The sequence below is a fragment of the Lithobates pipiens genome, unplaced genomic scaffold (assembly GCF_037356315.1).
Source record: "Lithobates pipiens isolate NorthernLeopardFrog02 unplaced genomic scaffold, aLitPip1_a1.2 Scaffold_18, whole genome shotgun sequence".
NCBI classification, from domain to species: Eukaryota; Metazoa; Chordata; class Amphibia; order Anura; family Ranidae; genus Lithobates; species Lithobates pipiens.
In genome coordinates this window covers 36,402,827-36,417,351 of record NW_027507758.1, presented here as the reverse complement: position 1 = coordinate 36,417,351, position 14,525 = coordinate 36,402,827, and the positions used below count along the sequence as shown (strand labels likewise).

General features: G+C 42.4%; 1 protein-coding gene across 31 annotated transcripts in view; it reads right to left on the bottom strand.

Annotated features, from left to right (window-relative positions):
- NRXN1 (neurexin 1) overlaps positions 1 to 14,525 on the bottom strand; it is a 1,923,519-nt gene that overhangs the window by 951,615 nt on the left and 957,379 nt on the right. The window lies entirely within an intron of this gene.

Here is a 14,525-nt window from a genome sequence, read left to right as displayed (position 1 = left end):
TAACTCATTTATTGGTCTCAAAATGCATCAAAAAGGTTTGAGGCTGTGGAATGTTTTAAAAGGGTTTCAAGTTGTAATACATCTTAAGAGAATGGTGTTTCCTATAACAATAGAAAGGCCAAACTGAAGGAACAGGGGATTGAGGCCAACTCTAAGAGGAATGCCATAATGCTGATGCTACATGCCAATTGTCAAGCTATGAGCACGTAAGTGTAATTTTTATAAAGCTTTATAGTGTTTCAAAGTACATTTGAGAAAGCACTATGGAATCTGCGACCTAGCTGTGTGAAGTGGTATCATCTGGTATGTCTATCAGCAAGCATTCGGGCAATGTGCTGTGTAGGAGGGAGCATTACTACCTATTGCAGAAGGAAAAAGAACATGAGCAGGTATATGGATTAGATACAACACAAAGTAAAAGTGTTATATTAAAGTGTCATTAATGCTCCACGTTCGACCAAATACCAAATCCAGCATAGTAAACTACACCACCGCAGTTTCTTAACCCCTTCCTGCCCTGTTCTGGTGTCCCTTTAAATGGGTTTAAATGCCTGGGGGCAAAAAGGACTGCCCTATCATGTGACCACTATGATCGGCTGTTACAGTGATCGCATGATAAGGAGTCGGTCCTGACAGCTTTCAATCATTCCTAGAGACCTGAAGCTGTCCATGACAGAAACCTCATCTGCCCACAAACACATACAGTGAATATAAAAAGTCTACATGCTCCTGTTAAATTGTCAGGTTTCTGTGATGTAAAAATGAGACAAAGATAAATCATTTCATAACCTTTTCCACCTTTAATGTGACCTATAAACTGTACAACTCAACTGAAAAACAAACTGAAATCTTTTAGCAATGGGAAATTGCATTGTTAAAAAGTATCAGTCAAGAGAGGGGTACAAAAAAAATTCCAAGGCATTAGATATACCATGCTACACAGTGAAGACAGTCATCAAGTGGAGAAAAAAGGAGAAAATATGGCACAACAGTGACATAACCAAGAACTGAACGTCCCTCAAAAATTTATGAAAAGACAAGAAGAAAACTGGTCAGAGAGACTGCCAAGAGGCCAACAGTAACATTAAAGGAGCTGCAGGAATATTTGGCAAGTACTGGCTGTGTGGTACATGTGACAACAATCTCCAGTATTCTTCATATGTCTGGGCTATGGGGTAGAGTGGCAAAACGGAAGCCTTTTCTTACAAAGAAAAACACCCAAGCCTGGCTAAATTTTGCAAAAACACATCTAAAGTCTCCGAAAAGCATGTGGGGAAATGTGTTATGGTCTGATGAAACCAAGGTTAAACTTTTTGGCCATAATTTCAAAAGATATGTTTGACACAAAAGTGACACTGCACATCACCAAAAGAACACCATACCCACAGTGAAGCATGGTGGCGGCAGCATCATGCTTCGGGGCTGTTTTTCTTCAACTTTAACAGGGGCCTTAGTCAAGGTAGAGGGAATTATGAACAGTTCCAAATACCAGTCAATATTGGCACAAAACCTTCAGGCTTCTGCTAGAAAGCTAAACATCTTTCAGCATGACAACGACCCAAAGATTGCATCCAAATCAACAAAGGAATGGCTCCACCAGAAGAAGATTATAGTTTTGAAATGGCCCAGCCAGAGCCCAGACCTGAATCTGATTGAAAATCTGTAGGGTGATCTAAAGAGGGCTGTGCACAGGAAATGCCCTCGTAATATGACAGATTTGGAGTGTTTTTGCAAAGAAAAGTGGGCAAATATTACCAAGTCAGGATGTGCCATGCTGATTGACTCATACCCAAAAAGACCAAATGCTGTAATAAAATCAAAAGGTGCTTCAACAAAGTATTAGTATAAGGGTGTTCATACTTATGCAACCATATTATTTTTATTACTTTTACTTACCTCCACCGAAAATATTTCAGTTTGTTTTCAACGGAGTTGTACAGTTTATAGGTCACATTAAAGGTGGAAAACATTCTGAAATTATTTATCTTTGTCATATTTTTTTGCATCACAGAAACCTGACATTTTAACAGGGGTGTGTAGAATTTTTATATCCACTGTACATGTGGTATTTGGGCATTAAAACCCACCCTCTGTGCTGCTACAAGAAGGTAAAAGAGGTAAAAAATGTCTTCCACATGCCATTTTTTTCTGGTAAGTGAATCTTGTGCAACCCAACACAACCTCTTTTCCAACCAACTTTCATTTTGTGGTTGCAGGCAGTATATGCCTATTGCAGTCATGTACACCACTCTACTCCAACCGCATTCCCCAGATCTCCATACACCTGGAATTTATACTGTACATGCTTTCTGTTGTTATTCATTCAGACTATTCTTTTATCTGAAGCCAGTGGGCAGGGATTTGTGGGCAGCAATTTCATCAACAGGTGTTCTTCTGCGTTATTACTTGCCAGGACTGGAGTAAGCAGAGAAGTGTGGCTATGTTATTATATATACGGAGAGACCGTATAGAGCAGGGGTCTTCAAACTACGGCCCTCCAGTTGTTCAGGAACTACAATTCCCATCATGCCTAGTCGTGTCTGTGAATGTCAGAGTTTTGAGCAGAGCCAATGTAGACATACTTATTAAGAGAGATGGAGCTATGGAGATTTAAACATTATTTTTATGGATGGTCTATCTGCCAATCAGGGACACAGGTGAATACCATTGAAGGAACTTTTTTGTGGCTTCATTGGTTTATCAACAAATTTAAGCCAGTCGTTTTCACCCAGTGTTTCTAGAGGTGTCCAGGGGTTACTTGAACTGTGGCTGATTGACCTCCCGGTTGATAGTGCCTGCAGCAAAGTTCAAGAGCCAACCAATGCCACTTGGTAGAGCCAGAGGCACTACACCAATGATCTTTTTATCTATCTGTAAGCCCTTGTACACACGGTCTGAGATTCCGACTACCAAATCCGTCACGTTAATTCTGACAGATTAATTCCGGAAGAGGTCCGGAAGTGATGTTGCATACACACGGTCGGACTAAGTTGTCGGAAAATCCGATTGTACATAACGTGATGATGTTATTTCGTTAGACGGGACTACATTCAGGCTAGTAGCCAATAGCTTTGGTCTAGGAATTTTATCTGAGCATGCGTGGCACTTTGTCCATCGGAGTAGGCTACACATGATTGGAGTATGTCCGATCGGAGCATTTTGTCGGAAAATTTTACCGGCAAGAAAACTTGGTCCGTCGGATATTCTGACGGAAACAGTCCGATGCAGACCACACACAGTCAGAATATCTGACAAAACGGAACGATAGGACACATTCCGTCGGAATCTCTGACCGTGTGTACAAGGGCTTAGAGTGGCATTCTAAACAACATTGCAAGGGTTGTATTCTTCCCACCAACCACAAAAAAGAGGCATTTTTCTCAAAGTTCTTTGATGAATTGGTTTGTATCAGGGGATCCCTGAGACCTGAAAACAATTTTAAGGGTTCCTCTGGGGTAAAAAGTTTGAGAAAGGCTGAAAGATGGAGAGTTGAACTGGCGAGCTTCTGTTACTTTTAGTTTGTTGTATGTGTAGCAATTGACAAATGCTTTACAGCTGAAAAGTTCTAGATGGTTTGGATTAGTTAATTTTTATAGTAACTGGCAAGGATGCATGTATCAAGGGGGGATTATGTGTTTAGGACTATTAAACCTTTGGGTGAGCTCTGTAGGTGGTCGTTCAATTGTTAATTACTTGGCATAGGAGGCACATTAGGATGAAAAGTGCAACAATCAAGTGATGTCTAGTAAGAATGGTGCATTGGAGATTTTTTTTTTTCTGTGTAGTTTGTCCGGACCGGACCATTTTGCTGGCTTAAGACCAGACCACTTTTTGCAATTCGGCACTGCGTTGCTTTAACTGAAAATTGCGTGGTCATGCGACGTGGCTCCCAAACAAAATTGACGTCCTTTATTTCCCACAAACAGAGCTTTCTTTTGGTGGTATTTGATCACCCCTGCGGTTTTTATTTTTTGTGCTATAAACAAAAATAGAGTGACAATTTTGAAAAAAAAGCATAATTTTTTACTTTTTGTTATAATAAATATCCCCCACAAATATATAAAAAAACATTTTTTCCCTCAGTTTAGGTCGATACGTATTCTTCTACATATTTTTGGTAAAAAAAAATCGCAATAAGTGTTTATTGATTGGTTTGCGCAAAAGTTATAGCATTTACAAAATAGGGGATAGTTTTATGGCATTTTTATTAATATTTTTTTTTTACTAGTAATGGCGGCGATAAACAATTTTTATTGTGATTGCGACATTATGGCGGACACACCAGACATTTTTGACACATTTTTGGGACCATTGCCATTTATACAGCAATCAATGCTATACAAATGCAGTGATTCCTGTGTAAATGACACTGGCAGTGAAGGGGTTAACCAGGGGTGGCAGTGTTCCTAGGGGGGTGTTACTAACTTTGGGGGGCTGGGCTTTCATTTAGTGAACACTGATCTCTGCTCCAATCACATGGAGCAGAGATCAGCGTCACTTGTTGCAAGGCTGAATGGGGAAATGCTGTTTACAACGGCATCTCCCCATTCAGTCGCCCCGTGAGACGATCGCGGGTATGCCCACGGCGATCGAGTCCGCGGAACACGCGACCGGACTCACGGGTGTCCCGACCGGCACGCAATGGCAGGGCGACATTCAAAAATGGACGTACCTTTATGCCAATATGCCTGCCCGTGCCATTCTGCCAACGTACATCGGCGTGCAGCGGTCGGGAACTGGTTAAGGCCTCATGCACAGTGAAGCTGATAAACTGACATTTTTGGGCGTTTTTTTTAACAGCCCTTAAACTCCCCTCTATGCTATCCTGCATGTGTCCATGGAGTTTTTTTGAAGTTTATCAGCTGTTTATGGGCTGTTGTCTAAATGCCCTAACATCACGTTCAAGAGCAGTTCTTCTGACCACAAAAAATTCTGAATGCTGAAAGCGAGCATAAACGCTCATAAACGCGATCTTATCAGCATGCAGCACTTTTTAAATTGCAGGGCTGAATGTAAGCTGGGTGTCATTTATAAAAACGCCCAAAAACACTGACGCTGGAAAAGCTTCAAAACACACATTTAAAAAATGCTGTTAAAAGCATGTTTAAACCACTTTACCCCCTTCCTGACCAAGCCTTTTTTTTGTGATACAGCACTGCGTCGCTTTAACTGACAATTGTGCGGTTGTGCGACGCTGTACCCAAACAAAATTGACGTCCTTTTTTTCCCACAAATAGCTTTTTTTTGGTGGTATTTGTTTACCTCTGTGTTTTTGCATTTTTTGCGCTATAAACAAAAAAAGAGAGCGTCAATATTGAAAAAAAAGCAATAAAAGCAATAAATATCCCAAAAAATATATAAAAAATTTAGGCCAATATGTATTCTTCTACATATTTTTGGTAAATTTATTGGTTTGTGCAAAAGTTATCGTGTCTACAAAATAAAGGATACATTTATGGCATTTTTATTATTTTATTTTTTATTAGTAATGGCAGTGATCTGTGATTTGTATCGTGACTGCGACATTGCGGTGGACAGATTGGACACTTTTGACACTATTTTGGGACCACTGACATTTAAACACCGAACAATGCTATAAAAATGTGCTGACTACTGTGTAAATGTCACTGGCGGGGAAGGTTAAACAGTAGAGGGCGATCAAGGGGTTAAGTGGGATCCCTCAGTGTTTTCTAACTGAAGGGGGGGTGGGCTCACTAGAACGTGACGGAGATCACTGGGAGCAGTAGATCCCTGTCATGTTGCTAGGCAGAACAGGGAAATGCCTTGTATACATAGGCATCTCCCCACTCTGCCTCTCCGTGCCATGACCGCGGGCCACATCGCACGTGCCTGCTAGCCACTGATGACAGAAGTGACGTACGGGTACGTCGTTTTGCGCACCCGTGCCACTTTTCCGATGTGTATGTTGGCAAGTTATTAAAGCAGCATTTTCCTGCCAACAACCTGACATCCAGAAATACTTTTTTACCCATCCTGTGTGCATGGAGCCTCAATATCCTAGCTTGGAACATTCACTTTGGTAATCGCAGAAAATATATTATTTCTTGAGAACACTGTTCAAACATTTCCATGTTTTGACTCTTTTTTTATTCTTTCAAACAAATGTACAACTACTATTGCTTCTCTCTACTGAGGAAGCCCAATCAGAGGGCGATACGCGTGTAGAGGGGAGGAGCCGAGCCTGTGACATCACAAAGCCACTGTGGTGAGCGAGCGCACACATCTTAACTGTGTTTATGTGAGTTTTACTCTACTATCTTGTTAGTGTCTTTTTATCTGGCTATTTTAATAAATATAAAAACAGAGAGCACTAAGGGGTTTATTTACGAAAGGCAAATCCACTTTGCACTGTGAGTGCACTTGGAAGTGTAGTCACTGTAAATCGAAGGGGTAGATCTGAAATGAGGGGAAGCTCTGCTGATTTTATCATCCAATCATGTGCAAGTTAAAATTTTGTTTTTTATTTTCCTTGCATGTCCCCCTTGGATCTACAGCGACTTTACTTCCAAGTGCACTTGCAGCGCAAAGTGGATTTTCCTTTAGTAAATAACCCCCAAAGCATCCTTTGTTTGTTATTGCATGATATTGGAGTGGTATCCCCGGAGTGGAGGAAGGAAGGAGTGGGAATCTATATATGAGAGATTAATATTCCACCCATTGGAATCACCCGGGAGGATGTTGAAACTAAAGAGAGCTGACGCTGAACAGCTGATCGATTGTGGAGAAGAGAGATCGTAGAGTAGTGGGGGTAAAAATTTAGATCTGAGTCTATCTGACTCATTGTTGAGATGAGCAGGTATAACGGCTGGTGGCGGTGTGCACAATCAAACACTATCTATAAAGCACGAGAGGAGCGCGGTGGTGAATAATATATGAACGAATGTTCACAGCAATCAAGAAGTCACATATATATTCACATATGAACTTTATTTAACGGGAAATTGTGATAATTGTATATATGGATTGCATAATTGATGCAATTCTGCACAGTCTTTTATTGGTATTATTATTTACTCTTTCATCACGACAAAGGCAATAGTACTGCACTATTTATACGAATATTTAATAATAATACTTCACGTTGCAGTATTCAACCAGTGGCTCATAAACCCTATGTAGATCCCATTTCCCTCCTGGCCAAACCCTTAGCAGCTGCCCAAATTCAATTACTTGTCATATGTGGACAGGAGTTGCATTATTTAGTTCCTACAAATAACAGTGCAATAAAAAGAATAATAATATAATATAATATAATATAATATAATATAATAATAAGAATAATTTCCTAAGGAATTCACTCATAAAGTAACTACTTTACTAATGTACTAATAATTGCAAATCTTCATGAAAATTATTAACAAAAGCCTTTTAAATGCTATTTTTTAGATCTTTATGAAAATTTATTAACAAAAGCCTTTTAAATGCTATTTTTTAGATCGGCGTGGCTTGCCAGCAGTTGCTAACATTTTTCTAATTATTTATAATTACTGTAATTTTTAAAGGCTAATAAACATGTAATTAAAATGAGTTAGGGATCAAATATCACTGCCCATATTTAATTTTATTCAACCCATGGTGTCAATTAACTTATAATAAGAAAGCTGCATTTATATTAATAATTTTTGCAGTCATTTTGCAGTAATTTATGTTGCACTAGATGTGTTATTGCCCATATCCGAAAAGTGGAGAATTTAGTATGATTGTTTTCACTCTTATTCTTTTATATAATACATGTAAAATATAGAATAAATGAGTCTCTTGTATTTATGCCACATTCTGCTTGCTCATGTACATATGAATCTAGGAAGAACTTGAAAACTGTATTTATATATATATATATATATATATTGTAAGGGATCTTCCCGGGGTAGGGTGTGTTTGGACACAGTTCACAGCAGACTTGGAATTTGATAAAGCAGATCTTGGCGTTTATTCGTGGTACAAACAGTCCAGCAAACAAAATATACAGCAACACCGTGCTTTCTAAGTACAACAAAAATAAAAGTCCTAGCCCGGCTGGGCGCTTACTAACAGGTTCTGCTCACCTATCTGACACTTACAAACACAGCGTCTTTCGCCTGGATATCGCAGGGTGAGTTTTAGCTCCAGCAGTGGCTGTGCTTGCAGCTTCCTTCAACACACAGATTGTTCATTCCCTGGCTGAGAAGCAATCACCTGCAGACCCTACAGAGCCTTTAGCTTCCCAGGCTAATTAGGATCCAAGCTCACCTGATCCCAAACCCAGAACTGGATCGGGGGATGTGGAATGACAGGTCCCTCTACCAAACCTACCTGCCATTCCATATAAACCCAGGCCCGGCAAAATTAAATAACAACTCAGCAGCATATCGCTGCTGAGAAACTGATCCATCCTGGATTTACCATCTCACACTGTGTAGCAACCTAGGTGAGATGTACACCCCCTCGATCACTTCTCCAGTGACATGTCTACATATCCCCCCCCTCTTTTCCAGACCGGAGGGCTGAGCCTTTTGTCCCCACAGACAACTTACCCTTGACAATGCGTCAGCATTTGCCTGTAATTTCCCTGGCCTGTGTTCCACAGTGAAATTAAAGTTTTGTAGGGAGAGAAACCATCTAGTCACTCTTGCATTTCTCTCCTTGTTTAACTTCATCCATGTTAGGGGGGCATGGTCTGTCACCAACTTGAATTTCCTGCCTAGCAAGTAATACTTTAAAGATTCTAGGGCCCACTTCACTGCCAAACATTCTCGCTCCACAATGGCATAATTTTTCTCGGCCGGGGTTAGTTTTCTACTCAAGTACGTCACCGGATGCTCCTCACCATTCACTACTTGTGAGAGTACTGCACCTAAGCCTGTGCTAGAGGCATCTGTCTGGACCAGAAATTCTCGCCTGAAATCGGGGGTGACTAACACAGGTGGTTGGCACAAGGCAGACTTAAGGCTTTGGAAAGCCTCCTCGGCCTCTGGGGTCCACGTGACCATTGCTGTCTTTCCGCCCTTTGTCAAGTCAGTTAGCGGAGCAGCAACTGAGGCAAAGTTCGGCACAAATCTACGGTAATAACCCGTAATACCCAGGAAAGCTCTAACCTGTTTCCTTGTCAGGGGTCTAGGCCAATTCTGTATTGCCTCAATTTTATTTAGCTGTGGCCTAACCAATCCTCTTCCAACAATGTAGCCCAGATATTTGTTTTTGTTTTTCTGTAAAAATTCCTGAGCCTCCTGTTTCTGTGACACTGATAGAGTATCACCTACCTTGACTGGAGGGATTGGTTGTGACAAATTATTAACAGTATTTGTCGCCCCCAAGGATTCCCTGTCTTTCCAGGGCTTGATCAAGTTTATGTGATAAACTTGGAAAGGCTTCCTTCTACCTGGTTGGTGCACCTTGTAGTTCACCTCACTGATCTTTTCAACAATTTCATAAGGACCTTGCCACTTCGCCAAGAATTTACTCTCAACAGTGGGGACTAGTATAAGGACCCTATCGCCTGGGTTGAATGTCCTGATTCTTGCGGACCGGTTGTAAATTCTACTTTGGGCCTCTTGAGCTCTCTGGAGGTGTTCCCTTACCAGGGGCATTACAGTGGCTATACGGTCCTGCATTTGTGCTACATGCTCAATAACACTCTTGTATGGGGTGGACTCATTCTCCCATGTCTCTTTTGCAATGTCTAGTAGACCCCTAGGGTGATGACCATAGACCAACTCGAATGGTGAGAACCCTGTGGACGCTTGGGGCACCTCCCTAATAGCAAACATGAGGTAGGGTAATAAATGATCCCAGTCACGACCATCTTTTGCCACCACTTTCTTCAACATATGTTTCAAAGTTTTATTAAATCTCTCCACCAATCCGTCCGTCTGGGGGTGGTACACAGAGGTACGGATGTGTGAGATTTTAAATAGTCTGCATAATTCCTTCATTACTTTCGACATAAATGGCGTACCTTGGTCAGTTAGGATTTCTTTGGGGATCCCAGTCCTAGAGAACATATAAAACAACTCACGTGCAATTGTTTTAGATGCAGTGTTTCTTAAGGGTACAGCCTCAGGATAGCGGGTCGCATAATCCAGGACTACCAAAATATACTGGTGTCCTCTAGCTGACTTTACAATGGGACCCACTAAATCCATGGCAATACGCTCAAAAGGCACCTCTATAATAGGGAGCGAAACCAAAGGACTGCGAAAATGTGACACTGGGGCACTAACCTGACATGTGGGGCACGACTCACAGTATTTTTTAATGTCATCATATATGGCCGGCCAAAAAAACCTCTGGAGAACCCTCTCTCGCGTTTTGTCAGTCCCCAAGTGTCCCCCAAGAACATGGTTATGTGCCATGTCAAGCACCTGACGCCGGTACGGCTTAGGTACCAGAAGCTGTTCCACAATCTCATCTTTAACCTTATTGCCTCTATAGAAAAGATCATTAGTCACCGAAAAATGTGGAAATCTTTTTTCAGCATCTGGTTCCTGAGGTACCCCGTTCATAACAGCAACCTGCTCTCTCGCATTTTTGAGAGTGGGGTCCTGTAATTGTGCAGTCCCAAAATTATCGCTAGACACCTCTAAGTCTAGTATATTTTGCTCAGTGGGAGGAGCCTCCTCCTCCCCAGCCAGGACCTGCAAAGGAAAACAATCATTTTCATCCTGCACATTTTTATCATTCACAGTGGACAAGGCAACCCCCTTAGAGGTATCCTCACTCCTTTTGGGGATTTTTCTTTTTTCCCAAAGAGCCCAGAATAATGGAAAATCGCGTCCCAATATTACATTATGCATGAGGTTTTTAACCACACCCACTTCATATTGTACGGTGCCTTGTTCAGTCCCGACTTTAGCCAGCACTATAGGGTACACTTTTGTATCACCATGTATGCACACAACACTCATATGCTTTTTAGACTCTAAGTCCCCAGTCACCAGGCTAGCATGCACCAAGGTTACAAGGCTTCCTGAGTCCATTAACGCTTTAACAGGAAAGTCATTGATTGTGATGTTGCAGATTTGCGGTTCAGTCTCTAGTCCAGGAACTGCAGCACAAGATGGTTCCGCAAATAGCGACTGACGCCTGCTAGCGTCACATTCCATGGGTTCAGAGGTAAGAGGGCAATGGGCCGACACGTGTCCCGCCTCATGGCATCTCCAACACTGGATAGGGCCTGGTCTCTTTGGCAAGGAGTCCTTTTCAGAGCCCCTTAGCCACCCGGGACCATCACCAGTCTTTTGTCCCTGAGACACCACTTGAGCCCTTTTCCCCCCATCAGCACCCCTCCACACTCCCCCAATAGATGGAAGTCTCTTACCAGCTGACGGCACAGATCTGGCGCTCCGGGGAGGTGAAGATGCTGCAGGAACATCACGGAGGTAGTCCTCAGTCGCCTGGAACCTCTCCACAAGGTTGACAAGTTCGTTTGCATTCTTAGGATCACCTTGTCCCACCCAGCGTTGCAAGTCAGTAGGAAGGGCTCGGAGGTAGCGATCCATCACGACCTTCTCTAGGATTTGTGCAGGAGTAGAAGTGTCTGGCTCCAACCACTTTCTTGCCAAATGGATTAGGTCATACATCTGGGACCTCGCTGATTTGTCCAGACTGTAGCTCCAGTTGCGTACCCTCCGGGCACGGACTGCAGTAGTAACTCCTAGTCGGGCAAGCATCTCCTCTTTTAGCCGAGTATAGTCCTTAACCTCTTGCTCACTGAGGTCATAGTAGGCCTTTTGAGGTTCACCTGTTAAATAGGGCGCAATTACCTCTGCCCACTCAGCGGCTGGTAACTTCTCTCGCTCAGCCACGCGCTCAAATACTGTTAGATAGGCCTCAACATCGTCCTCAGCAGTCATCTTTTGCAGCGCTTTCTGCACAGTCCTTCTCCCAGAAAAAATCTCTGGAGCGGCTCCCTCCATTGTGGGTGGATTAGCAACCACAGGCGCCTCTCGATTTACTATCAGGTGCTCGATAAGTTGTTGTTGGCTTTGGCGCAAAGCTTGCAACTCTTCCTTATGCATCCGCTGTTGTGCAGCCATCATCTGCTGTTGTGCAGCCATGGACTGTTCATGTCGTCTATTGGCCTCTGTCTGCGCCTGCTGTTGTGCAGCCATCATCTGCTGTTGTTCAGCCATGGACTGTTCATGTCGTCTATTGGCCTCTGTCTGAGCCTGCTGTTGTTGCAAACTCACTTGCATAAACTGCTTCAGCATCTCCTCCATGTTGCTGGACTGTTTTTGGAGTGTAGTTGCAGCTTTCACCCAGGACATCAGCAGCTGTAGCCAAGTCTGTCCACACCGTTGCCCCTAGCAACCGCGTTGCCCGCTACCTCCACCAATTGTAAGGGATCTTCCCGGGGTAGGGTGTGTTTGGACACAGTTCACAGCAGACTTGGAATTTGATAAAGCAGATCTTGGCGTTTATTCGTGGTACAAACAGTCCAGCAAACAAAATATACAGCAACACCGTGCTTTCTAAGTACAACAAAAATAAAAGTCCTAGCCCGGCTGGGCGCTTACTAACAGGTTCTGCTCACCTATCTGACACTTACAAACACAGCGTCTTTCGCCTGGATATCGCAGGGTGAGTTTTAGCTCCAGCAGTGGCTGTGCTTGCAGCTTCCTTCAACACACAGATTGTTCATTCCCTGGCTGAGAAGCAATCACCTGCAGACCCTACAGAGCCTTTAGCTTCCCAGGCTAATTAGGATCCAAGCTCACCTGATCCCAAACCCAGAACTGGATCGGGGGATGTGGAATGACAGGTCCCTCTACCAAACCTACCTGCCATTCCATATAAACCCAGGCCCGGCAAAATTAAATAACAACTCAGCAGCATATCGCTGCTGAGAAACTGATCCATCCTGGATTTACCATCTCACACTGTGTAGCAACCTAGGTGAGATGTACACCCCCTCGATCACTTCTCCAGTGACATGTCTACAATATATATATTTATTTATTTTTTTACCACTTGCTGACCGCTGTCAACAAATATACGTTGGCAGAATGGCACAGCTGGGCAAAGTTACCCTCATGAACTGCAGGGGGCGAGGATCGGGTGGTCCGCCCCGGATGCCACACTTTGGTGGGGTGTTTAAGCCGGCCGCCCTGCCTCTCCTGGCCCTTGCACAGCACTGTCGGCAAAATCTAAAGTTGGGAAAAAAATCACTGCCAGCCCCTTCTTCCTCCTCTTGTGTCACTCATTGTAAACTGAAGCTTCTAAATACCTGTGCTGTGTACTGTGGGGGGCTGTGTATTGTGCAGAGGGTAGGGGGCTGTGTACTGTGCACATTCAATTTTAGTTGACTAAAATTAGTTTATTCAACTAAAATGTACTGGAGATTTTAGTCGACTAAAATACGATGACTAAAATGGGACTAAAACTAAAATGGCCTTTTAGTCAAAGACTATAACTAAAATGAAAACACTTGCAGAGGACTAAAATGGGACTAAAACTAAACTGCCATATTAGACTAAGTCTAAAACTGCATTAACCCCCCTGACGGTATTGCCGAGTCTGGCTCGGGGTGGACTTTTTATACCAAAAGCAGTATCCCTGAGCCAGACTCGGGACTGCATCGCTGGATCCAGGAGGATGTTTACTTACCTTCTCCCTCGGATCCAGCGTTGTCTCCCCGCTGTACGAGCGAGCTGTGTCTCGCTCGATCTATCACGGACCCGATCTCCGTGCCCTGCGAGCGTTGCGACGCACGGGGACGGAGATCGGCGCCAAATTCAAAAAGTGAAACACACAGTATACATACAGTATAATGTAATCTTACAGATTACATTGCTGTATGTAAATATTTCGCATCCCCTTTGTCCCTAGTGGTCTGCCCAGTGTCCTGCATGTAGTTTTATATAATAAAAACTGTTCTTTCTGCCTGGAAACTGGAGATTGTCCATAGCAACCAAAACTGTCATTTTACATCAAAAATGATTATAGACCAGCTAGAAAACAGCGATAATAAATTGGAATCACTCGCAGAATTGAGCGATAGCGATTTGTGGGGAGATCCGTCATCAAATACTGAAAAGTAATGACAGTGACAATTCTGCAACTGAGCAAATTTCAGTGTTTTTGATTTGATTACATTATTGAATAATTTTTATTATTGTTATATTATTATTTGGTACAATTATTTATAGTTATATATTATATTATAATTTATGATTTCATTTTTCAATCTTTATCATACACGGGATGTCTGCTAGACTCTGGTTTGGACAGATTTAAGAGAGTTATTCCTAAGAATTACAGGACTACAATATAAAACGCCAAATTTTCATGCAAAATAATGGTACCGCTTTTAGCACCTAAAATCCGAAATAATCGTACCGCCAGGGAGGTTAAAATTAACACTGCATCCGGATTAATAAAAACCCATTTAGCAAATTTTTCCGAATATAATATATATTCAAAAATGCCAAATTTGAAAGGAAATTCCAATCCCTATAATTAAATAGTTAGTTATTATTTCGTATTCTCGAATTTTGAATTTCCGAATTTAAGAATTTACGAATTTT